The following is a 24,992-nucleotide window of genomic DNA, read 5'->3' as shown; positions in this document are numbered from 1 at the left end:
CCCACAGGCACCTATCATGCGACCCCTGCACCTGCCTCCATGACAGCCCCTGACAGAGAGGAACGGGGTGCTCCCTGCTGCCGTGAAGGTCTGGGCTTCAGGGCTGCTGCTCTTTAAGGCACTGGGAGGGCATCCTGCCTGACACCCCACAGCCCAAGTCTCCAGTCGGAGGCGGGACCACAGCCCAGCGATGAGGTGTCCAGGGACGTGGACATCCCTCCTGGATCCATGAATGAATGGCGATGATGTCTCCACAGCCGGGTTGCCATCCCGCTGAGCAGCTGTCGTTAAGGGATCGTCTGGAATCGCCCCTGAGCTGAGACTATTTATAAACACCTTTGGCTCCGTCATCGTGTGTGCCCACGAAGAAAGAGGATGGCAAGAATCCAGTGCAAGGAAGATGCCCGAAGCGGAGTCTCCACGTGGAGATAGTAAGGGCAGATTTCATAACAAAATGTCCCAAAACTCGCCCTGCACTACTCCAGAGACCTGAGCAGGTCACTTGGAAAATGCAGGGTTTCCGCCACACTGTTCGCCACAAAGAAGACTGAGGAGGGAATGAAGACCTCAGGTTTCCCAAGTTACACCAGCGCATTACTGCAGAATGTGCCTGGGGGTCAGCCGTGCATGCGCTGGGGAGTCGGGGACTTCTGTCCAATTCCTGGCCAAGGTCTGCAGTGGCGGAGGTGGGGCGAGCCTGCAATGGGTTCGCCCGTGTCCGCAGGAGGCACTGCTGAGAATCGCAGAACACAGGGGGTCTGTGGGCTGAAATACACGCCCAGTCCATGAGGCCCAGCAGGACGATCCAGGGAGATCAGGACTCAGACTCTCCTTCCCAGCACAAGCGAACCCACAGTGAGTGAACCCGCTGGAGTCCGCACCAACATCGTGTCAGAACACCTCGAGGTCGGCACCGGGCCTGACCTCTGGGGCTGTATGCAGACGGAGGCCTGGAGTGGGCAGAGCCCTCGCAGACGGACAGAGGGCGGCCTACCGCCGCTTACGTAAGCGTTAGGGGTCTCCTGGGGGGCTGTCCCCTTCACCAGTGGGTGGGGTGGACAGTGTTGTCCAGATGTACATCCACCTGAACACTCAGAAGACGCATCTTGAGATGCAGACACTGTGTATTCACATCCACAGAGCGCAACGTCCAACAGCAGGCATCCTTGTTAGGGAAGAGGCCAGAGAGCCCCGGAGAAGGCCAGGTAGCAGGAATGATGGGACAGGCCGTGGAAGGCCACGGCGTGCTGTCTGTGCAGAAGCTGGGATGGCCTGGCTCGGAGTCCCTCCAGAACCCACACGGTGACTCCCATCTCCAGAGGTGCCAACAATAAATGTCTGTTTTATGGCCCACATCTCAGGGCTCTGTTCGCACAGCCCAAGAAACCAACACAACCACGTATGTGCTGAGGCATCTCGGGGTCTATCCAGGGCTCGGGTCCCTGACCCAGAGCAAAGGTCACAGATGTCCTGGGAACTCTCCAGGCCCAGATCCAGGTCCCTGAGGTCTTGCCTCTTGGGTCCCCAGTCGTCCCAGCGGCTCTGCAGGTGTCTTCCACAGCATTTTTCTGACGCCCCAAAGTCTGTAAGCACATCGGAACCTCCCACTGTTCATAAGTGTTACCATGTTCCTCATGCCAGCAGAATCATGATGACCAGCGGTCACTGCTCATGAGTCCACCCAGCCCGTGACCGCTGCCAGGCATTTCGCCTTATAGAGGTGGGTCCCCGGCTCCCACACCAACACGGGGAAGCATGTGGCACTTAGGCAAGGGTCTGCTGCCATGCCCCACAACATGCATCTATGGAGGGCACCTGGTGTGCTGGGACAGGTGTGGACAAGGAGGGAGCGGCCAGAAGCAAGAGGACAAACAGTGTGGATCCGTGGACAGCATAGGCGTGGGCTGAATGGGCTTGTGCACGGACTTTCTACAGTTCTCTGTGAACGTGTCTTCTCTTCCTCACAACTGTGTAAGGTGTTTTCTCTAGCTCACTTTATTGTAAGACAACAGAACAGATGTACAACACATACGTGGTAATGGACCTTTCTCGGCCAGACCTCAGGTCAGCGCTGGACGCTGGGGGGTAAATGTTGGGGAGTCAGAGCTGTGCACAGAGCTTGACTGCACAAGGTTGTTGTGTCCCAGGCCACATGCTGTTCAAGGGTCAGCGGCACAGATACCCTGTGTTGGGAAGCCTGTAGATGGACAGCAGGACAGATGTGCATCCTTAGCTCAGGTGACCCCCACCACCGTGAGGCTGGTGCTCCCTGTGCCCGCACGTCACAGAGGAAACAGAGACATGGGGAAGAGGGTGAGAACCAAGCAGGGAGCCCATGCAGTCTGCTGGGGTGCAGCTCCAGCGCACGCGCAGGCAGAAGGGCAGTCGTGTCCCCCGTAGACAAGCAGGCCGCAGGACCAGACAGGACAACGCTGGGACCAAAGGAGGCAGGTGTGTGGAGGGAGCAGCACAGCGTGACACATCGTCCCCAGAAACAGGCACAGACAGGGCTGAGGCTGGGGGGGAGAGTTCTGGGGCCTCGGGGCAGGTAATGGCTGCATCGGGGTGCTGGTAGCTGGGTCCCTCCCCAGAATAGGAGTCCTGTGTGTGTCCTCAGAAGGAAAGGGACCGCCCTTAAGTGCTCAGTAAAGGTTCACTGAACTGAATTTATACTTCCTGACTTTATTAGGTCCCTTGAGGTAGACACAGGTGGGTGCTCTTATCATCAGAAACTGACCTTCGAAGGTGTCAGGTCACCCACCCGAGTCACTCACCCAGTGCCTCTTGCTTCCCAAGCCGGTGACACGAGGGCTGGCCCCTAACTGCCACTTCTCGACCGCTCCACCTTCTACCTGTTATCTGAACCCCAGGCTTCATTAGAAGCAACTAGGAGCTCTAGTGAGGAGCCATGGCACAGACAGGTCAAGTCGGCCCACGAGGATTACAAACCTGGACGTCAATCTTTCTATTGGACCTTGTCTCCGCCAACACAGATTCATCCTGTGGAACCACATGGCCACCCAGGTTGTCCCAGGGCCCCCCAGGATTTGAGGATGGCCATACATCCAGACATAACAAGAACTACGGCCACAGGTCCACTGCAGGGTGTGGATCTCAGAGCACGGAGTCTCGTGGTGGGGGGTGGCTCTGTCTAGGCCACGGGAGCCAAGCTGCCAGGCAGCAGCATGTGGCTAGGCGTTAGGTCCTCTGTCAGCTGGCGTTCTCCAGAAACAGAGGCAGCAGGGAGAGACAGAGGCAGACAAGAGCAGACTTAACACGGGAAGGGCTCAGGTGCTTCCGGAGGCCAGGAAGTCCCAGCATCTGCCAGTGGCGGCATTCAGCCTGAGTCCAAAGGCCCCGGAACCTGTAGCCACGCTGTGGAAGAGCAAGATAAGGTGGATGTCTCAGCCTGAGAGAGATGGAGACACCCCGTTCCTCTGTGCACCCCACACCACCAGCCTCTGCAGACCCTTCTCAGCTCACCCCCAGCAACAGCGTCTCACCAGCTCTCTGGGCCTCCCAGTGACACAGAAATTCACCTTCTCGGGTCCATGTGGGCATTCAGGCCAACTCCCACAGCACAGGGTCAGCAAGAACCTCTCTGGGAAGCACCACCTCAGTTCCAAACAGCAAACATGAGACCCAGTATTAGTAAATCAGGCCAAATGCCTCAGGGCAGTGCTGCCCTGACACGCTCCTCTGGCTCCTCAGGACCATCACCAGGGGACACGGCAAAGCCCCGTGCACAGCACTGTCCCCGCAAACTGCTGCATTTGCCCGAGGCCGTCACTGGGGTGCCCTTCACGATCACAGACACCTGCAGAGCCACAGGACAAGAGAACACATGTCCGTGGTCCTGCAGCTTTTCATCCGGTTCCCGTGCCGCGCGGAGGAGGTCGGAACTGGAAATCCGTGAGCCTGGATCCCTCTACCCTTTCCGTGTGTCTCCAGCCTTCAGCAGCAAAGCCTCACAGGGACCGTATTCACTCCATCAGATGACAGCGCGTCTTTCCTTCTGTTCTTAGCCTGCGCTGCAGCTGTCAAAGGAGTAGTCACAACCCTTACAGATGAATGGCCACCAACTGTCTGATAACCAGTCTGAGAGGGTGACGCAGAGGCTGTCCTGTGTGGAGTCCCTGTTGCAGCCCCCAGAAGATTCTGCTGGGCCGAGAACAAACACTCCCATCTTCTCTCAGACGGAGACATCAGACACCCAGAGACAGCAAGTAAACCGCGGGGTTTCAGGGACAGTGTCGCTTCTACCTACAGAAGGGAAGAGTGGCCAATCCCTCATTTATACTGTCACAACGGATGAGAGTTCAGCAAAGCCGAAAACGCAGGTGGCCTCGGAGCGCCCAGAGGAACACGAACAAACTGCCACCCACAGTGACCGGGGAGGATGAGGACTGAGACGTCCTCACGGTACCCTGTGACCTAGGCTAATGCACGCCCCCATCCTCCAAGTGCCCAGCGACGCACTGCGGCCCCAGGGTCGAAGCTGCCCTCAGGCTGAAGGCTCGTGCGGGCTTGAGGGACGGCACCCTGCAGTACCGGGGGGTCCGGTGGCCCTGCACGTCTCTGGACTAGCCTCCTAGGGCCTGGACTCTCAGGTTGAACAAACACATGTCCAGTTTCTGCAAGGGGATTTCAGCTCCACACCACCACCGCTCTCAGTGGAACACGAAGGCAGCGAGGGCGAGCTAGGGGTGGTACTCCCCATCCCAGGTGCTACCGGGCTCAGGGACGTGGCCGCACACACGCCCAGGAGACGCCCCCAGAGGTGCAACTGTCCCGGAGCTGCAGCTACGCAGACCCCGCTTGGTCTACCTGGTGGCTCCTGCAGCTCCTGCCCGGCTGGGTCGGAACCCGAGCGCCACTCCGCTGGCCGCCAGCACAAGGCTCCTTGTTCTCCCAGGGGGGAACCCCGCGTGTGCACGGCAGTCAGTCCTGGGGCAGCACCCAGGCTCCTGGTGGCTGCTGGAAATGCAATGTTTTTCTCCCGCCCTGGAAACAGAGTTTACTTTCCACTGTTCACATAATTGGGAAGTGATCATCTTCACAATACAGACAAAACACATTTTGTTTATCTGGGGAAAACATACACACAATCGTCCTCACAACGTGGTTATTTCTTCTGTGGTTAAAATCACCACCAAGTTCTCTGCACTAGCTCTGCAGCAAACAGAGAACAAAGAATAACTCCTTGGAATACCTATCAAAACCTGAAACAATCCTAAAATTTAAACCAAAAAGATAAACACAAATAAATTTTAAAAATAAGTTTAAAAAAGAGAAAGAAGGGAGGGTAAGGGGAAAGCTGGGGCAGACAGAACAGAGACGCCCGGACGAGGCTCTGGGGCCAGTCCCCCCGTGGGCACCGGGCGCCGAGTGAAGCCGCCAGCCGACACGTACTTGCAGGAGCGACTATCCGGCAAAATGACCCCGCACGGCACATCTGACCGAGGCCACTCTAGCCAAAGTTACAATGCAGAACAGTATGGGCAGGTTCCCTTAAAACACCAATTAGAGGGTTTGGGTTTGGGTTGTTTTTTTTAAACAAACAAACAAACAAACAAACCTCTAACACTGTACTGAGCAGCCTGAGGAAGCGATCTAACAGCTCACGAGGCCCGCGCAGCCTCCCTGGCCCTCAGTGCCCTGACCCCAGCTCACAGCTCACGCACAGTCTTTTCCGCACAATGACAGGCATTCTTGCCCCTTCCATGCAAACACGAAGGAGCTGAGGTCTATACAGAGTAAATTAATGAAGTCAGAATCCGGGTTCAAACCCAGTTCTGCCGGACCCTGCTGTCTTTCCCTCCGTGCTGAGCCCTGGGTTGGCCTGGTGGGACTGGCTGTCCTTCATGTCCCACACAGGAGCCACGCTGGACTGAGGCTCACGGAGCTGCTGGACAGTGGCCAGCCAAAGGCGCCAGCAGGAGAGGTGATCTCCGAGGGCTGCAGGGGCACATTTGGTGTGGACGGGGGAAAGGCACTCGGCTTCAGTTTTGACAGGAAAGGTCCACCAACAGGACGAGTAAATTATGCATCATGGAATCTTAGCAATAAGTACAGAGCGTAAGTGGGAAAATACATTGTCTCACCCAAAGACGAAATCAGATAAAGCCCTAACATACCACGGTAGGGGATGCGGGTCATGTCATTCAATACATGGGGAGGAAGAGGAGGCTGAGAGTTCGGAGGACACGATGTCCATGCCCTCACGGAGTGAAACGGAAGACAGGCACTGGTTTGCCAGTCAAGGGGGCTGACCTAAAGTCCTTGATGAGCTCACCCTCCTCTGCTTCCCCCGAAACAGACCTCGGCAGTCCCAGACTGCGAGGAAAATGACCACAGGATCTGAGACAGCGGCCACGTGCACACGCCCTGTAACAAATTCCACCAGCAGCCCTGTCACACGTTCTGCAGATCAGATTCTTGGTGACATGTTTTGGGAAGTCACACACGCACGACCATGTCTCCAAGAGCATGATGCCCAGCCGTTCATGGCCGTGGGTGCCCGCTACCCATTCCGTGTGCCCTGGCTAACGCTCAGGGAGGGAGAGCTCTGTCTGTGCATCATGTGCTAAGAGGGCAGCTGTTATGGGGTTCTCGTGCTCCCTAGAAAACAAGAAACATTACTGAAAACACGTGACAATGAAAGAATCCTTCTAGGGAAGTTATGGGATTTCTTTACAATTGGATTATTTGGGAGGAGTTTGGTCTCAATTTCCAGAAGAGTTTTAAAATCTTGACCATAAATAGAATAGCGCTAAACGAACATGGCACAAAACCATAAATCCAAGTGTTCTAAACAATTTTAGTGCCTGAGGAGAAATTAGTCAATTTCTGCCATTTTATGTAAAGTAAGCAGTCATCATCTGATAATTCCTGGGTGTGCAGCCCAAGAGGGGAAGGGCAAAATACCGTGTGTGTTTGGTGTTTTATTTTGTGAAGGAATCCCATGGAGAAACGTAAATACTTGCAGAACTACATCTTCTAGTCCACAGCGACTTGGGCCACGTAATGCTACTGTTGATCAAACCTCATGAGTACTTGATGGTCAGACAACCCCTGAAGACTCACAGTGACACACCCAAGCTTCTTGTCTAAGAACGAAACTCGGTCACTGACTACCGACCTGACGACAGCGGCAGGACCGTGACACCCTGCCTGGGAACACGTGCGCGGAGCCTGGGGAGCTGAGCACGGGTTTCTGTGGGTCTCTCCACCTGCTTGTGTGTGCTCTCAATCCGTAAAAAGAAAAAAATTAATAAATAAAGGGACCTTCCAAGAAACACTTTGTGGCCAAACTGTTAGCTTCCAGCCTCAGCACTTCTGATGACGAACAGCTCCCCACAGTCAGACGTTAGACCTGAAACCAGCAACACAAGCGAGTCTAACACCAAATTTGTTGTAGCACTAACCACAGATTTCTTTGCACAGAAAACCCCAAATAAAAGTTAAGTTCCGCAAAAGGACCCTTTTCATCTTTCAGAAACTTCCACCCCAAAAGCACGCGCTCTGAAAGCCCGTGGAGCAGTTCTCCATAAATAGAACCAGGAGCCATTCTGCCGAGAAGGAGAAATGACAGGAACAATAATCCAAATAAATTATTAAAGTTTTGTTTCTCAAATATTGTAATGATTTTTTGCTGTTTGCCAGCCTGCCAGGGCAATTCACTTGGTTGCCATGGTGACGTCCTGCTTGGTTCCAGTATGTCCGCAGTGAGACTGTGCGCCCTTTCCAGCTTGATCCAGAAGCTGCCCCGTGTCCTGACGCACTGGCCTCAACCAGGTGCTCCCCTCACCCTGGGTCATCGAGTCTCCGTTGACTGGTTTTCTGAGACAGTCTCCATCCCTCCCAGGAGGGGCCTGCAGGACAGAGTTTAGGGCTCACACCCACCCTACCAGACTGTCCCCATGCGGGTCAGACTTGCACAAATTCCCTCCTCCCCAAGCTAATGGGCTCGCTTGTACGGAGGACACAAGAGTCCCACATGTCAGCTCAACCCTCACGAGACGTGTTGGAGGAAGGCAGTTTGTCGATGAGGAACCTGAGATCAGAAAACACGAAGTAGTTTGCCCAAAGTGATTAGCTGGTCAACAGGGAGAGAGAAGATCCCACATCACAGGTGATGTGATCCCACATCATGCACGTTTCTGTTTTGACTTTTTTGATAACCCAAAATTACAAAACAAAACCTAGAGCACCGCTTTGCTGTTACAAAAATGCAAACAGCAACATACATTATGTACTTTTCCTTGTGTCTGTAAATACACACACAGGAGGCTGAGGTCTGATCAAATAATCACTCTACAATGAAATGTCAATTTACATTTCTCCTAATAGGTCTGCATATTTGCCTAACCCGGGCATCCGTTGCTTTGCTGCACAGACGGGCACCTGGGGAAAGACGAGGAGTCTGAGCAGTGAAATTGGATGGATTTTAGCATTTCCCGTCTCTGGGTGGACTGTCACCACTCAGGGTTTAGAGGACGCCTCTTGGAAATAGCATTACAACACTATGACGAAGCCCATTATATGTTAGCCAGCCCCTAAGGAACCCCCCAGAATGAACCAGGTAAACTACCCACATTACTAGGCCAGTCACAACAGGCAAACCTCCCCAGCTAAGTCAATTAATTACCCAAACAGTGCTTCCTAGGTGACCATGATCTCTGCCCCCTTGCAGCTCTGCCTCACAGCCCTGGCCCTCCTTCCAGGGAAAATCAGAACACCGCCTCCCCTGGGAAATGCCCCCACCTGAGCAACTCCTTCTGCACAACACCCGGGACAGAGTAACCACAGCCAGCCGTGCTCCTCTCTCTCCGCACTGTCCTCCAGATCCCCACGCGAAGTCTCCACGAACACTTCACACTGCACGACCTCACACCATGGTCTCCTGACACACGCACGATCCCCCTCCAATTATCTTCGAGGTCAGGGCTTACGAGTCATTGGACTGGGATGATCCCACCACACTAGACATGCCCCCTCCATCACGTAAGTCCTCGTGTTTGTGGAAAGGACATAAAGAGAGGAGAGGAAGGAGGAGGGAAGCAGAGAAGAGCGATTTCTCGGTAGTGAAGGGCCCATCGGACACACCGTACTACCTCACCTACTAACATGGTGGGGGGCAAAGAGCCCGTCACATCAAGTGCAGCAGGTCGGGGGCCCCACACTCCCCATGTCCCTGCCAGGACTCCTCAGGGGCTCAGTGCCCTCCACGAGGACTCCAGAGCTGCGTCACCAGGCACAAGGCCAGGAGCCCTGCAGGGATCTGCGTGATGTATGTGTGGGGGGTGTGGGGGTGGCTTCTCCCTTTGCCCCCTCGGGGGAGACCATGGTGGGCAGGACGTGAGCCGCTGGCGCCCCATGGTGCACAACAAACTGATAAACGCGTGTGGGGGCGGCTCACTGAAGCTCGCTTGCTCTTAGACACACAGCACATCAGAATCAGAAAACGAGAAAACGTCCAAGCTCTTCCGGCGGGCTCCTCTCAGTTCTGCGGCTTCAGAGAGGCGCCAGCTTGCGCGGGGGGCACAGGCAGTGGCTGAGCAAGGTGGGCCCCTTCCCCACCCACGACGGCACTCTGAATCCCGGTTGTGTCTTGTTAGTGCCTCTTCTCGGCGCGCCGTCCTTCACCGGTGGCGTTACAATCAGCAGAACCTGCCTCTGCGCTTTGGAAATAACACGGTTCCTCCGCGCGCGCCTGTGGCACTCGACCACCTTCTAGTCAAGTGGAAGAGAATCTCGTGTGGAGAGAGAACAAGGCCACATCCAAAACGACACCAGCAAGTGCTTCTTTCAGCTCCAAGTACCACTCGGAAGCGCTCTCTCAACAGCACCCAGAGAAGCCCGCCCTCCCCCGGGGGGAAGAGAGCTCCAGGAGAGCCAGGCGCCCTGTGTGCTGCGCGGGTGGCCCGGACGCCCTCACGACCACGGGCCCCACGCTGCCCTCTCTCGTCCTGGGACACTTTCCAATATCTGTCCTCTTCCAGTAAAGCCGGAGGTGCCACCGTCCTCTCGGGCTGTCACAGAAACTGTAAGAAGCACATGAAAAATGCATCTTCTTTCCATCCCCTCCACCAACTTACCGAGAAGTCCCCAAGAACTTGCACTTGAAAGGAGTTTCTGAGAAAAGAATGAGGATTTCAGCACAAACATGTTCTTAGATGTTGTTACACAGAACAACAAAAAATGGAAAACAATTTAAATATCAAGAACAGGGGCTGGGTTGAAAAAATACTGTCTGTAAATGAAATGCTATGCCTTTATTAAGAGCACTTAAAACATTTGCATGTGCACATTTATAGTTTATGATTCACGTTTAAAAGTTGGTTAATACCACATGCATTCTAGAAACTCAAGTCTGCTTTCTGAAAGTGTGCAGACAAGGTCAGCACGCACGCGTCTGTGTCCACTCATGCCTGTATCCACGCGGGTCTATGTCCACACATGCTTGTGACTATGTACATGTGTGTCTATGTCCATGCACTCCGGTATTGACGTGTGTCTTTGTCCACACTTGTCTGTGTCCACATGTGGCTGTGTCCACGTGAATCTGTGACAGTGTCCATGCATGTCTGTGTCCATGTGGGTCTGTGACAGTGTCCACATGGGTCTGTGTCCATGTGTGTCTGCGTCCATGTGGGTCTATGTCCATGCGAGTCTGTGTCCATTCAGGTCTGTGTTCACATGGCCTGTGGCTGTGTTGCACATCTGTGTCCATGCATACCTCTATCCACGCACATCTGTGTCCACGTGTGGCCATGGCTGTGTGTGTGTCTGAGTACAGCCATGGCTGTGGCTATGCCCACGCACATCTGTGTCCACGTGTGGCCGTGGCTGTGTGTACCATGGAAGCAGACACAGCAAAGTACAGACAGTGCTAGTTACAGAATGGCCAGATAGGGGATGCCAGACTCACCTCTCTCTAAATATCCCATATTTCCCAAAGGAAACACTATTGGCATAACCAGAGAGACAAACACAATTAACTTAACTTTGACTACCAAAAGCAAAAAGGTAAGTTCCATTGTCCTGTGGCATTAGCTAGGGCAATGGACTCTGACTTGGGGCCCCTGTGCAGCAGGCCAGTGGGCAAGGGGCCAGAGGGGCATGCCTGCCTCTGTGAGGGACTGGAGCCACAGAAGCAGAAAAGGCCTTCACAGGCAACGTTTACATTTGTAATATTACCCATGGTGGCACAAATTTTGTCTCAGTAATTTAAGAGATAATGAATATAAAATCCTTACAGTATAAAAACTCAAACGCTCAGTCTTTTAACAAATTATTGATGACATCCTCCTCAGAATCATTCCCCTAGGATATATTCATGGGAACTCAACCTAAAATGGGAAATGTCTTCACAATGACCGATGGAGAGCTTTGTCAATCTCTTATCAATCTCATTTGAAACATTCTATAATTTACTGTATTTCCTGAAAAACTGAGTTCCAGTTGTGACTCCAACAGTAACAGCATTGCTATCTTTCTACCCTTCAGTCTGCTCATGGCATTTTAATACAGTCGTGAAAATCACTTACTCATATTTATGGGCACATTGAATTTTAAAGTCAGAGACTCGCTAGGAGAATATATAATTTGAGATACTCACTTTGTAGAGAAAGAGGGAGAGACCAAGAGGGGAAGGGGTGTGTGACAGGGCTGCCAGCTTCAGGGGCTGGGCACCAGCACTGCCATGCAGCCCGGACCTAGGCCTTCACCTCCCTGCTTCTCTGACAGCAGCTGGGTACCAGCTCACACGGCCCGGGGAAGCACAACACGTCCACCTCTGACTTCTGCTGGTCCACGTCACTTCCAGCAGAGCAGGCGGGCCCCTGTGTGGGAGCAGCACGGTGATCTCACAGGGATAACTGTGGCTCTTCCTTTGTGCTCAAAGGGTAACTAAGGGGACACATGGCTTATGAACTGGAGCTTTCAGAATCAGCGGCCCCTCTAACAAGAAGAGGCCCAGAGCAGAACAGAAAGAATAATGTGGAAGTAGGTTCAAATTCTACCTGCTTTACTTACTTCCTGCAAGATCCAGGATGGTGGCTGAATTTCTGTGAGCCTCTGAGGCCTGCTTGGTAAACAGAGATAACGACCTAACGTGACCAAGGATAATGAGAACGTGTACTGGGCACCCGCTGAGCAACCTGCACATGCTACGTACAATTTCACTCAAACGTCAAGCTGACACCGTTCAGTGCATCTTACTTTGTAGGTTGAGAACTTGAGCCTTAGGAAGCAGGACAATTTCCCCAGGCCCCGACAGTTTCTAACAGAAACATAACGCAGGTGGGTGGCCCCGACCCTACACTGTACACAGTCTTTGTCACTATATGGAGCCCACCCCAAGCGCCTTAAGGGTCTACAATTCTCAAGCACAAAGGAAAGGTTAAATGACATCTCCTTACTCAGGAGAAAAATGTCGATCAATGGAATAAAACTGAGAGTCCAAAAATAAACCATTATAAGTGATTTTCAACAAGAATGCCAAGACAGTCCTCTGGGGAAAGAAATCTTTTCAGCACATGGTGCTCACACAACTGGAAACCCACATGCACAAAAAGGAAGCTAGATCCGTACCTCACTCCCTGTGCAAAACTGACTTAAGATGGATCACAGGCCTAGCATAAAACTCTCAGAATAGAGTGTGGGAGCAGTCTTTGTGACCGCAGATTTGGCAATGTTTTCTTAGATACGAAACAAGAAGCTCAAGTGATTAAACAAAGAAATAGGTCAGCTGGGCTTTGTCAAAATTCACAGCTCCTGTGCTGCAAATATACCATCAAGAAAGTCAAAGTCAATCCACAAAACGAGAGCAAATATTTACCAGTAAGAAATCAGTACGAAACTTGTATCCAGAATATGTCAATCATTCTTACTACTTGATAACAAAAAGACAAAATAACCCAATATTTTAAATGGGCAAAGAACCGGAATAGACATTTCTCCAAAGGAGAAGGCAGTTGGGAGAACTGGAGGGCGAGACGAACCGCGAGAGACTGTGGACTCTGGGAAACAAACGGAGGGTTTTGGAGGGGAGGGGTGGGAGGTTGGGGGAGCCTGGTGGTGGGTACTGTGGAGGGCACCGATTGCATGGAGCACTGCGTGTGGTGCATAGACAATGCATTCTACTACACAGAAAGGAAATTAAAAAAATAAAAAATTTAAAGAAATTAAAAAAAAAAAAGAAAGAAGATCTGCAAATGTCCAGTAGGCACACGGAAAGATGGTCAACCTAACAACCATCAGGGAAGTGCAAATCACAACCACGAGAAGATGTCTCTTGGCACTCATAGGATAAAAACGGACAGACAGTAGCAAGCACTGGCGAAGAAGTGGAGGAATCCGACTGCGCTTCTGTTGCTGGCGGGAATGTAAAATGGTAGGAGGCGCTTCAGGGGGTTCCAGAATACGGGAGTTATTCTAAAACCTGGCCATCACACGCCCCTCTCATCACCCAAGAGAACTGAAATCACATGTCCACACACATACTGTTCATAGGAGCACTGTCTAAAATACCTAAAATAGCAAAAAGCTGGAAACACAATGTCCTTCAGTCAATAAATGGAGAAACTAAACATGGCATTATCTATACAATATAATTTTACTTGGCAATAAAGAAGTACTACTATGTCTAAAAATACAGATGACCCTTGAAGCCCTACTAAGTGAAAGAGGGCACACCAAAGACCCCGTGCTGTATGATGCCTCCTGGATCAAATGCCCAAAATAGGCGAAATTACGGGGACAGTAGGTAGGTTAGCAGTGGCTGGGTCTGGGGGAGGGAAGAGTGGACAACCACTACCGGTCCAGAACTTCTTTTGTGAGTGATGAATGTTCTAGAATTAGAGAGGTGATGGCTGCCAACTCTGTGGATACACTAAAAGCCAGTGAACCGTGGATGTGAAATGTGTGACGTTTATGGTATGGGAATTATACCTCAGTAGGGCTTTAATAGAGCGGGAAGCAGATGCAGACCAGGGTCTCCCATCCGTGCACAGCACTGCACCCTCGCTATGCGGATGAGGCACTGACAGAAATGGTTGGAGGAAACCGATGGGGGACTGCAGGTGCACCCCAAACCTGGCAGAAAACTTGGCAAACCACACGTCCCACATTCCACAAGCCTCTCTGCTCATCAGGAGCTGGATGGAGGTGAGAACGCACTTCCATCCATAAACCTGCTTCAGGCAAGATTTTAAGGGGAGGTGTAGAGGGAGCAGCCCGCGTACACGTCTGTTCACACCACGCACACTAGCGCATGCCTCACAGGCCTCCACATAGAGCAGGCACAGTGGTGTCCAGTGCCCGCAGGTCACTGTGTCATTACCTGGGGCCTCTCCAAGACGTACTGTTTCCTTCAGCAGAGGACGAGACAGTGAGCGGGCGCGACGTCCACGCACACTGAGAGTGCTCAGTGCACAGCAGCTGGGAAACTGGGTGGGAGGTTAGGTCACAAACCCAAACCAAAAAAAAGAAACTACTTCCAGCCTAGATGCCAAATAGAGAGTGCACTGTGGTAAGATACAGATTTTGACATTTTTACGGAAACAGCGAAGCAAATGTTTTCATAATGTAAAGATTCCACTGCACCCGATTAGAGATTGCATTAAAGCCAGAACAGAAATGAAAGCGGTAGGGAAATAAAGGTAATTAAACTCACATTATGCATCAAAACTAATGTTTCTGTTAATAAATTCCTGGCTTTATTCTATTTGCCACTAATTTACAAGTAAGTGGACAGCTTTCATACTGCTGGGCTACTTTTCATTATTTCTAATAAAAAGTCCTCAATAAAATTGAATGCATGTTTCTTGCATACTCTCATCTACCCCCTCCTTTACCAATTAAAGCCAGAAAAGGGTTGACCTCCTGCCTCCCCCACCCTGACACCCTGGGTGGAAGCCAGCCCCGTGGCACTTGGGCCACAGACACAGGCCCGACAGGGGCCGCGTGGCCCTCCACAGAATCCTGGGTGGACAAGCCCTCTCCGAGGGCCTCAGAGCGTCCTGTGCCCCATCTTTCAACAGTCTTCCGGGTGCTGGACAGAAGAGGGAGCCCGACGGAGAAGCCCTGGCCCCTGGAGCTGGCATTCAGTTGAACGGAATAAGGAACACCACCAGTATGCTCGCATCCTTGCGGGCAGATAAAAGGGAGAAAGAGATGCTGGGCCCGTGACCCACGAGATGATACGTCAAATGGCAGCAGCAGAATCAGGCCAGGGGGAAGCGGGAAGAGGCAGTGAGCAGCACGCAGGGCTGGGCTGAGCCTGGTGCAGACCAGGAGGACCTGCAGGGCCGGGCTGAGCTGGGCGGACGCCTACAGGAACCCCGGAGCGAGGGACCGGCCAAGTGCACCACGTTGAGGAAGCGGCTCGGAAGCCAGGTGCCTGAAGCCCAGTGGGGAGAGAGAGGCACCTGGGCCAGGGTGTCGCTCTGTGCCAACCTTGCGAGCCCTCGGGGACGTCAGTCCCTCCAGGATCGAGATGGGAAGCCACTGGGGTTCTATTCCAAGGCATGTTTAACCTGTCACATCACTGAAGGATCCCTGGAGTCCCGGGTTACCCGATGGAAGCAGAGAAGCCCGGGGACGGAGGACAGCAGCGGGGACCTGGAGGCCCGCGAGGCCAGCGGCACACAGACGGAGGGTGGAATTAGATCAAACAGGGGGAGGCATCAGGCTCCCAGGCTGTCCTTGCTTGCTAACCTTAATTAGCTAACTTTAGTTAACCTTAGCTAGTCAACCTTAGTTAGCCTTGGTCAGTTCACCTTAGTTAACCTTGGTTAGTTAGCCTTAGTTTACCACTTGACTGTGGCTAACTGGAGTTGATGCTAGTTAAACTTAGTCATGGCTAGTTAGCTGTGGTTCATTGACTTAGTTAGACCTGATTAGTTAACATCAGTTAACCACAGCTGATGGCCTAGACAGAGGAGTGGCAGCTTTGCCCCAAGCCAGTCTCGGCCGGGGCTCCACATCGTGTGTGGAGGGCACGTGCCGGGCAAATGCTGGGCTCTCCCAGACGCGATGGGAGACTCGTCTCTGGTTAGCACTAAAGCTGTACAGCTGGGCCCACCCGACAGGGGAAGGCGGGTAGAAAGGGGAGAAGGGAGAGTCGGCTGCTGAGGCACATCCCCGAGAAGGGAGCCACTAGCAAGGACACACCAGCGAAGGAGGCGACGGGCAGGAGGAGCTGGAGCCCAGGGCGCGACGGAGCCGCAGGACACCCCACTGAGCGTCAGAGGGTGACGACAGGAACATGCGGTGGGAACCACTGGGGTTCACACTGAATTTAACAGGGAGACCACGGCGACCCCACGGGGAAGGTGATGCAGCAGCCTGAAAAACAGAGAGGTCCTGGGGGACCGAGTGCACGGCGGGTGTGGGGGTGGGGAGCTGAGGCACGGACGCAGACCCACGCTTCACAAGCAGAGACCTGCTGGGGCTCCGACATTCGGGATCTGGGGCGGGGACGTGCCCTCCGAAGGGCCAGGGAAGCACAGTGTCGGGCCAGGCTCTGTGCCCCTCCCCAGCCATGGGCAGCAGTGTGGGGCAGGGGGAGACGAGGGGCCACACTGGCAGGGCGGAGGCTGTGCGAATATGACAAAGTCAGAGACGGGCAGGCTTGCTGGGGCACGTTTGCAATCATGGGCACCTCTGACCTTCCACAATCTTAGCTGCTCGTTCTCCCGGGATGACGCTAAGCCACCGGGAGTCACAGTTTGCTGTGTTTCAAGTTGTAGCACTACTGGTCCATCCCCACAAAATCACACTGAGCCTCTACTCTGCATGAAGTACCCATGGGAAAGGGACAGACAATGCACAGGACCAAGTCCGACCCTCCGAGGCTAAAACCCTACAGGGACGGGGAGAGAGCCCATGAGGTATGAGACGCGACAGCACAAGCAGACGGTGCTGCCCACAGGTTAGCCCTGGGTTCTCCAAGTTTCTAAGAACCAGAACAAACAGCCAAGTCACGTCACTGCCTGCAGAGCCCCTCCATCTGAGGTGATGCATCCCCCGTCCTCCCAACAGCTCTCAGCCCCATTACAGGCTTGTGTCTTGCTGTACGTGGCTTCATTCGCGGGCTCCGGCCTCACCGCCTATCACTCTCTAAGGGCAGGAACACGCGGGATGCAGGAGGGGTCCAGCCCTGCTCAGCACCTGAAACCTGAGACTGATTCATCCAGCTCACAGGCATGTGCATGTCTCACAAATGGTCATGGGACAGGCTTCTGCTCTGTCCCCTGCACATCTGCTGACGCCCACCAGGACCAGTCGGCCCATCCCGTAGAGGAACCCCGCTTCAGTTCCATCACTTTCCTACTGGCCCAGCGTCATCCCTCAGCACCAGCTGCTAGGGCTCCGCTAGCAGTCACATCCTGAGGATGCCCCCTGCATGGCAACTGGAAATACCTTCCACTGGGGTCCCAGAAGCCCCAGGTGCCCCACTGCACATCTGTCTGTAATGCTGTCCCCACCCATCAGGGAACTCTCACGCATCTTTGAAGATCACAGAAAAATGGTGCATCTTTATGCTTTTCTCTGACTTTGCTGGCAGAACTTCTGGCTTTCCTGTCCTGAGCAGGAGGCTCTAACACCCTGTCCACTCCTGTGAGAGCAGGACCCAGTCACCGTCTGCAGGTGCACCTGCCAGCGTGGACACAGGGCTCACCTGCCTCACGTCCCAGGGCCACACCTGAGCTCCCTCCCAAGTGCTCCCTAAACGCCAGCTGTCCGTCGCTGAGTGGCACTCTGTGCTTTCCTCTGCCGTCTCCACAAGCATGGCCCACAGAACGCCCAGCCAGGTGCACCACTGTCCTTTGAAGCTCGCTTTGACAAGATAATGAGTGATGTGACAAGGATTCAAGGTCATAAATTAAATCCAGTGCAGCCAAGAAGAGCCTTTCCTAAAACCTCCAAGGAACCCAGCCGAGATATGGTTTTTCAGGAGTCACGTGGCTGGTTTGCTACCAAATGCATCCCGACCTTCGCAGAATCCTGACGCACAGGGCGGACACTGATTTCCCCGCTGGCCCTGCTCTGGGGCAATGGCAGCTGACATCCATAGCCCCCGTCAGATGAGTGGTCAGCCCCAGGTGGTAGGTGGGGACAAACCAGCCCGTGTGGGGGACGCACATCTGGGAAACCCTGGATTGCTCACAGCAAGTGCGTGCAGACTCACACTGCTCAGTCTACCACTCAGTCTGCCCAGAGACCCCCTGCAGACACCCAGGCCACAGGACCCTGCCTGACATGCGTGGGTCCCCGTGCTCACAAGGCAGGGGGACGGCTCCATCTAGGGGACACAAAGACGCTTCAGCAGCTAACTCTCAGGGGATCTGTTTTCCATCTCTAAACCCCCACAGACTATGCTCACTCTGAGGATGGGCGCGGACATCCCTGAGAGTCTCCCTTATTTGTGAGGATCCTGCCATACCTACAGCAAAGTCTTGGGGTATCCCGCCCCTTGGGAGGACCCACATGGTAGCCGAAAATGCACTCAGCCCTCCCCCAAGGGAGGAAGAACCCTCTCCAGGAGGTCCCTCCTGCCGGCAAGCTCTTTCCAACAACGTCACTTGAGGGCACCTCAGACAAGCAGGTGCACCTGCCGCTCAGGCCATGCTCCGGCTCAAAGACAAGCCAGCAGCCATGGGCAGGCCCATCTCTGTTTAGCCACGGTCTTCATGAGTTCAACAGCGAAGTTACAATCAGCACTGCTGTCGGCTGTCTGGTCCAGAGCACACGACACGTGCCACACTGTTTGAAGGAGTGGGTCCCTCAGCACACTGATGGCAACAAGAAGGAATGTGAAGTGTGGGCTGGGAGCCAGGAAGCCAGGGCACGCGAGGTCCCCACGTGTGGTGATCAAACGCACTTTCGCAGCCAACACGAGCCATTTACTCCCTTAGTAAAACAGGGGAAAAAGTCTGTGTGTCAGGACAGGGGTGAGTCATGAGCTGGTCAGCCTCAGGGGTGTGCAGGGACGGCGCCATGTGGGAGCAGCTCCAGCTGAACCCCCACAAGCAGGTCCGGGGGGCCTGGCAGCTCCCCGCTGAGCCACGTGCTGCGGGTCCGGAGACTAACAGCAACGTGGCTCCTGGATGAAGCCCACGGGAGTCAGGCAGGACAGGAAGCAGCGCTCCCCGCGGGTTTCATGTCTCTCCTGACCGAAGCTGACATCCCAGACGCACGGTCCCTCCGAGCCGCACTGGCTGGCGCCCACGTGGAGATTCCCACAGGTTTCGTGCAAGGAAAGCACCGTGGTGAGAGCACCTCGCAGGCCGGGACAGGTTCCTGGAGGATCACAGTTCCTCCACCCGAAGCCTGCTCTGCCAGGCCGGGTCCCCGGGGCCAGAGCTGGATACAACCTGCAGGGACGCAGCACGTCCTATTCTGCCGGAGGGGTGTGTGGGCCACCGTGAACACGGGGGCCACGTCGGGGGCCACACGGCGTGAACTCGTCATGTTCTCATGGAACCGCAGGATTTTGTGGCCGAGAAGCTGCTGACATGAATGAACACACATTGAACACACACAGTCCTCCTCCGCCCGCACGGACGCTGACCCCCTCCGGCTTACAGGCTTCCTTCCGAGGCCCGACTTCACGCAATCTTTGGAGCAGAAACCAGAGGCAAGACGGGGATGACATTAAACCATGGAGCACAGAGGACTTTCAGTTTCTCCATATTAGTGAACTCAGAGTAGGATTACTTTTCGAGAATATTTATTTATTGCCTATAAAATGCTGTTGAATAATTCTCTCTTTCTGCCACTTGATTTCCAAACTGGTGTCTAACAAGGGCCCCGGGGATGTCGCTGGAGGCAGCGGGCCGTTTTCCTGTTTCTCTCCCTCAACATTAGGGAGCAGTCCTCAGCTCCCTGCTTCCTGGCCCGGCAAACCCCACCCAGAGATCCAAGGCCATTCGTGAAGACAAGCCCAGAACGGAGCCCCATGGTTCTTAGATGACAGTATTATCTGGCAAAATCACCCAGTTACAACAGCCACAACAAAAAAGGGGCCTTGAGCCTCGGACGTGGGCCCCCTGCTGCGCAGCATCCTCACGTGCAGGGGGCTGGCACCGCGTCCTCAAAGAGACAGGAGCAGCCCGGGGCCGCACATGTGAGTATTTCCGTGCAGTGGACACACTATGATAACAGAGCCAAGTGGTCTATCCCAGGCCCACCCAGGCCTTCCTGGTTCCTGAAGCAACTTGACTGAAGACTGCATATGCCGGAAACAGGCCTCCAGCCCAGCTGCAAACTCCGCTCAGACCCGGGGCTCTCAAATGTGGTCACCAGCGATGTCAGTGTCTTCGGGGAACTTACTGGAAACAAAATCCATCACCTGCCGCCACGGCCCCCCCAAACCCATGGAATCAGAAATGCAAGGTGGGGGGGGCAGCGATGTGTGGAGAAGCACATCAGTGTCAATCAGGCCAGCAGAGAGCCCACAGCTTGGTTATTTTAACGGCCTCAAGCAGCGACAAAGGTGTCCTGGCTACGTGCCCTTCCCCCACTCTGGCTAAACTATAGATCAACAGCTCTTCAGGGAAGACATGCTCCTCGCTGAGAACTGGAGCAGCTCCCAGCCCGGCAGGCGTTGCCGACGTGGAACTGTCGTGCCCAAGGGCACCAAGGAACCAACGCTTTGAGCACGGCCTTTTCCGACCTGCAGGACAGGGAGCGGAGTGACATCGCTGGCGTCCCTCCATGCACCAGCCACACCAGGACGTGGATGCTGCTGGCCAGGGGCACCTGCAGAAGGCTAGCACACATTCTGGTTCCCACAGAGGGAAAGTATTCTTCAACAGATAATTAGGAGCAAATAGTCTTGTTATTTTGACGGCACTGAAATTCTGAACAGTCACAGAATTACTCTGTTTTGCGGCAACTACTCCACGTACACGTCCTTAGCAACCTCCAGGCTAATGCCCTGGTCCCCCACACAGGCCCCTCCAATTCATGGCCTCCTCTCAGCCTGGATGATCCTTCCAAAACAGAAACCCGCCCCTTCCCATGGAAGACGACCAGTCAATGGCTCCTTCTGGCACTGAGCACCATGGCCTCCCCGAGCCCAGCAGGCCTGGCTTTCCACCCTCCCAGGAAGAGCCATTCCAGACAGGCCTGTCAGTCCCCAAATGTCAGACCCTCACGCACATCCACATGCCTTGCAGAACCATCTCCCCCCCACCGACGGTGAATGTTTCCCCACGAGCCTGCAGGGGCAGGTGCGATGCTGGCGCGCTGCCGCCACACGTCCGCCTCAGTCAGCCCGGCTGGGAGGGACCAGCGGCGTGAGCAGAAGCAGACGGCCCAGAGCGCCCGGGTGCAGCCTCCAGGCCGCCTGAGCGGACGCCACAGGAACAGGAGTTCTCGCTGTCTTGATTTCCTCAGACTCTTCTCTGAAGGACACTGAATGTCACATGGTGAGGGAGGCTGGTAAACACAGAGCGGGACACACAGGGTCACTCGGAAGGGGGACCTCTTGATGCTGTAGAAGCATCCACTCAGAAAACACATGGGCCCCTCCAGCACGTGCGCGGAGGAACGTGAGAGACCAGGAGCTGAACACCAGGGTTCATGGGCTGAGTAACTTTTTCCAAATTTAAACAACAGAAACAACTTAAATTTTCCTGGGTGCCATGGAGTTCTCAGACCACGGGCCCTTTCTTGGACATGTCTTCAGAGCCTCCCATGCCCAAGGGCTCAATTTGGTTCTGTTTGGACGTCTGCCCTCCAAGGGAGCCTGGACATGATTCACGCAGCAGCACTGCTACTGCTAACAGCTCTGGTCAATGTCAGGTCCATGAACAAAACCTTTACAACGCAGCCTGTCTACAGAGCATCTTGCCTTCGGCCACTTGGAGGACGTCGGCATGACAGCTGCGTCCATAAACTGGAAGAGCAAAGCCACCCAAACAAACAGAACCCAGAATATGTGTTCTAAATTATTCTAGGGACATACTCGATCACATGTAAATGAATTCAAAGTACACGGTCTACAGATTAAAAATTAAAAATATTCTTGGAAGAACATTTTAGGTCCCATGCTTTAAAAATAGTGCTTCTCGTCTAGAGTTTAAGGAACGACAGAACACACAGTGTGTCACAGCCGTGAGTGCGGAAGCCTGAGGATCCCGCACGGGAATGCCAGCTGCCCGCATGCAGGCGCCCTCTTTCCTGCAGCCGGCACCGGAGTTTCAAAAGCCTCGATAGATTTTGCTGCATCTACTTAATTCTGAATAGAATCACTTTGAAAAAAATACATATAAATACTTTCATAACACGTCAGGAAAAAGCTACAACAGAACTAAAGCATTTTAGAGGCTGAGCTATGGAAAACATAACTGTCACCTGTTGCCTCTGGAAAGGGCTGAAATGAGCCGGGGATTTGGGACAACAGGACGTAAGAGGGTCAGGGGAAGCTGGTGCCCCAGTCCTTGGCACCCGAGCAGTTTGCATGTGTAAAGTGTATGAAGAAGGACGATGAACCGTAATGCAGACAACCCTTCCATGCTCTTAAAGTATCCCTCTTAGGGAAAAAAAAAAAAAAAAAAAGTGGATTTTTTAAATTTCTGAAGTTCACTGAAAATGAAAGTCTAGGCCCCAGCGACGGTGCACCCTTAAGCTTCCCACAGCGTCTTCTCGGGACTCCACCAACTGCCCCTATGGCTCCCAGCCACGCGGTCTTCCTGCTGGCTTCCATCAGACTCAAACAAGTGCCTGCTCGTCCAGCTCCAAAACACAGTCCCAGCCCCACTCACCCTGCACCAGGCCTAAGAGCCTCCTTGCCTTACAGACAAAGCAGTGTGTGCAGAGGTGACACTGAGCACCCGCCTCCCATCCCCTCCAGTCCATTCTCAGTGGCATCCGTGAAGCCGCTGGTGCTGGGGTCTCCTGCCACCTCCCCAGCCCGGCATTAGCCTCCGGCCACAGAGGAGGACCGGACCCCTCCACAGTGGGACGTGCTGACCACAGCATCCGATTCCCACCAGCGGCTTCCGTGACATCCCGCTGCCCCGTGTCCTCTAAACCCCAACTCCTTCTCAGCTTCCCTCCCTCCATCTGTCCCCGCCCCTAAACGCTGGTCTTTGTAGAGCTCGGCTCTGGGTTCTCCTTTTCACCAGAGGGCTTTCCGGGAAAATCCCAGCCACCCTTGCATCCCGGTTAACGCCCCGATGCTCCTGCCCACCATGGCTCTAGCCCAGACTCGGCCGATGCCCCACCAAGTCATAAGACTGCCTCCTGGACTGAGAGAGGCCATAAGCATGACGCCAGCACCAGACCCTGGTCACCTGTGCACCTGCCCCCACCCCCGGGGGCTCTCGGCTGGGGTCCTGTCAGCACGTGAAGGCAACCCAAACCCCCAATGGCCCAAGCCAGACCCGGGAGCCACCCTGGATCCCTCCTACTACCCACCCTTCTGCCGTTGGCAGCCCACCTTCCCACGACCTCCTGCCACCTGCTCTTTGCTCCCCAATGCTGGCCACCGCCAGGATCCTATGGGGGGCCCAGAACACTTCCCCTTCTCTGGTCCTCTACACACACCTCTTGCCCAGCCTCTTCACAATGGCCTCAGGAGCTTCCAAAAGTATAGATCTCACTAGAGGACATCATGTAAATGACCCACCAGGGCCTTCCTGTGCCTTTCATAGCCCAAGCTCCCTACAGTGGCTGACAAGGTGACCTGGCCACCCCAACCTCGGGCACTGCTCTTCTCACCTGCCTTGAGAGGCTCTCAGCCTCACCCCTTCCTATGGGTGTGTGAGCACACTGCGCTGTCCCAAGCCACATCGCTTCCTGAGACTTGCCGCACTGAGAACCCTGCCCAGCCCCGAACCGGCACTCCACCAGAATTACTGCACAACTCCCAGCATGCTGGTCTGTGGTCATTCTGTTGTCCAGCGTGTCATAGCATGATAACAAACGGCCACGTCTCATGTCCTCCTGCCTTCCTACCTTCCCTGAGAAGTAGCTCACACTTCACAAACCATAACTAAATTCTGGAAATAAGAAGTCCTGACCATCACAGACACACCAGCCCCATAAACCAATGTGGAAGAGAATCATGTCCAGCTTCTCCAGTACGATCCTTACTTGGGTAACGTTTAAGCACAAAACATGGATGATTTTTAATCATTTATACAATGGACATACCAAAGAGAGAGGAGAGTCCCGATGTTGAGTGATAACCTTTAGAATTTCAAACATAAGGAACAATGAGAATATATTGTTGGGGGGCGGTAATCACAATGTCATTTTAAAACTTCTGATTAATTTTGTGGGCATTTTCATAAATAAAATACTTAAAGAATAAATATACACGATTAACACTGAAATGTTAATGTATACATTCAGATTTTTTATACATGAAGATTTCTTCATAAATGTGCTGTTTTGCTTGAATAAGAAATCTGCGCCATTAGGAAAACAACCTAAGTGTCCACCAACAGATGAATAAAGAAGAGGAGTGCAGGTAGACACAGACACAAATATGCTTATGTACATTTATTTACACACACACACACACTGGGCTGTTACCCTCCGTGAGATGTAAGGAAATCCTGCCACTACCAACAACACGGATGGACCCTGCGGGCCTCCCGCTCAGTGAGATAAGCCGGACGTAAAAAGACAAATACCGCACACACGGCCTGTATGAGAAATCTAAGAGCAAAACAGAACACTGGTCAAGTCCTCCATGCGGGCAGGGAAAGCGGCCGTGGGGGCGGGGAGTGAGCGCAGGTTGGCAGAAGGCCACAAACCTTCAGCTATAGCATGAGCCCGGCCCACAGACCTCACTGAAATGCAGCGACCCCAGTAGGAACACTAATGCGTAATGAAATTCGCTGAGAGACAAGATCTTAACCGTCCTCACCACCACCAAGGGGACCGTGTGGAAGCCGACCATCTAGACGGTGGGGCCCGTCACGATGCGTATGCATGTTAGGTCACCGCAGTGTGCACGGATATTC

At 53.7% G+C, this 24,992-nt stretch overlaps 1 protein-coding gene across 1 annotated transcript in view; it reads right to left on the bottom strand.

Moving 5' to 3' along the window:
- The window catches only part of DLGAP2 (DLG associated protein 2), a 707,896-nt gene that overhangs the window by 499,831 nt on the left and 183,073 nt on the right, over nucleotides 1–24,992 (bottom strand). The window lies entirely within an intron of this gene.

Source organism: Lontra canadensis, unplaced genomic scaffold (genome assembly GCF_010015895.1).
Source record: "Lontra canadensis isolate GAN:19392208 unplaced genomic scaffold, GSC_riverotter_1.0 scaffold39, whole genome shotgun sequence".
Lineage (NCBI taxonomy): Eukaryota > Metazoa > Chordata > Mammalia > Carnivora > Mustelidae > Lontra > Lontra canadensis.
The sequence above is the reverse complement of the archived record's forward strand: the minus strand, read 5'-3'. Positions and strand labels throughout refer to the sequence as shown.